The 2,066-nt window shown below is 33.2% G+C and overlaps 1 non-coding gene across 1 annotated transcript; it reads right to left on the bottom strand.

Moving 5' to 3' along the window:
* Positions 1-823: 823 nt before the first annotated feature.
* LOC126031415 (small nucleolar RNA SNORA51) lies at positions 824-956 on the bottom strand. Its single transcript, XR_007503297.1, has one exon. It is a non-coding gene; the product is annotated as a small nucleolar RNA SNORA51 (small nucleolar RNA).
* Positions 957-2,066: the final 1,110 nt, after the last annotated feature.

Raw genomic sequence — 2,066 nt, 5'->3', positions numbered from 1 at the left:
AATTTATATATAAATTATCCACATATATAAATTAAATTTAAAAGTAGAAAAGCAATATAATTAAAGGATGACATATTCTGTAGTGATTGAACATTATTTCATAAAAATAGCTAATAATTCTTGTATGAACAAATATTCTGTGATATTACTAACTTTAAAAATCAAGTGAAAAATTATGAACAATATATTACAATTAATTTGTATTTATATTAGGAAAGGATAATACAATTGGTGGTTATATACAGGAAAAATTCTTTTATTCTTCAGTTAGTTTTTGAATTTTTAGTAAGCATGTGACTTTGTAATAAGAAAATTATACATCTTTTACAGAAAAATTTCATAAAAAAATAATTGACCTCAACTTTAGAGTTGCATTGGATAGTGATCTCCAAGAGTTAGTTGGTTTCAAACTTTTACAGAAAAAAGAAATTCTTACCAAGATAATTGGCCTCAACTTTGTAGTGCCTTGAGTACTATGCTCCAAAAATAAGTTGGTTTTAACCCCAGTACTATTTCAACTGCTTATTGATTTGTCAGTCTCACCATGGAAGCCCCACCTTTTATTTTCCAGGGACACCAAATAAAGCCAGATGGCTCACCTATTGGAAATATGGTTCTCAACCTGGCTTCCTGTCAGATTTGCCTGCAGTGCTTTAAAAATACATATACTTAAGCTTCAAAATCGAGACATTTTTCCTGCAAATATGGGGTACATGTAACTTAAAAAGATGATTGTGCTAACAATGAATATAGTTTTCTAAATTCACTAGTGTTTGTGATTTCTTTTTAGTTCTATTATTATACCTGATTTAAGTACTAATTTTTTTGTCCCCCAATTCACAATACAGACTAAGCAAAGGCCCTGGGTTGAGGTGTATATGGGGTGCATTTACTGTACCTCCTGTTTCTATACAGTCAGTGCAAAGAACACAGCCTGTGGTAAGAATTAGGAGGCAAGTACTAATTTTTAATAGTCTTATTCTCTGTGGCTTGACTTATTCTGCTTAAAATACTTTTGTTGTGCCAACTAGATTATAACTCCAGCAAAAAAAAATACTTTTACAAACATATTTTATTATTTAAATTAAGAATGGACTCATCAAATAATTGATTACTTTAAATATTTATTACTATAAAATGAGACTATAGACAAATTATGCTAAAACATTGTTATTTTGAGAAAGGTTTTTCTTTCTCTTTACAAATAACATTGCCACAGTTTCTTTAGCCATTCATCTGTTGAAGGGTATCTTGGCTGTTTCCAGAGTCTTGCTATGGTAAATAGTGCTGCAATGAATAGAGGTATAAGGAAGGGATTTTTGTATTGTATTTTTGTGTTCCTAGGGTATATTCCTAGGAGTGGTATAGCTGGATCATATGGGAGCTCGATTTCCAGTTTTTGGAGGAATCTCCATATTGCTTTCCATAAAGGTTGAACTAGATGGCATTCCCACCAGCAGTGGATAAGAGTTCCTTTCTCTCCACATCCCCGCCAACACTGCTTGTTTTCATTCTTTGTGATGTGTGCCAATCTCAGGGATGTGAGGTGGTACCTCATAGTTGTTTTGATTTGCATCTCCCTGATGATTAGTGATGTTGAGCATTTTTTCATGCGTCTTTTGGCCATTTGTATTTCTTCTTTTTCAAAGTGTATGTCCATTTCTTCTCCTCATTTTTTGATGGGATTAGATTTTTTTTTCTTGTAAATTTCTGTCAGTGCCTTGTATATTTTGGAGATTAGCCCCTTGTCTGATGGGTATTGGGTGAATAGTTTCTCCCACTCAGTGGGGAGCTCTTGTATCCTGGGCGCTATTTCCTTTGAGGTGCAAAAGCTTCTCAGCTTAATATATTCCCATCTGTTAATCTCTGCTTTCACTTGTTTGGAAAGTGCAGTTTCCTCTTTGAATATACCTGTAGTCTCAATGTCCTGGAGTGTTTTACCTACGTGTTGTTCTATATATCTTATGGTTTCCGGTCTGATATCGAGGTCTTTCATCCATTTGGATTTAACATATACACAATGGAATATTATGCAGCTGTCAGGAGAGATGAAGTCATGAAATTTT

This window comes from Suncus etruscus, chromosome 1, assembly GCF_024139225.1.
Source record: "Suncus etruscus isolate mSunEtr1 chromosome 1, mSunEtr1.pri.cur, whole genome shotgun sequence".
Taxonomy (NCBI): Eukaryota; Metazoa; Chordata; class Mammalia; order Eulipotyphla; family Soricidae; genus Suncus; species Suncus etruscus.
This window is presented reverse-complemented; position numbering and strand designations above follow the sequence as displayed.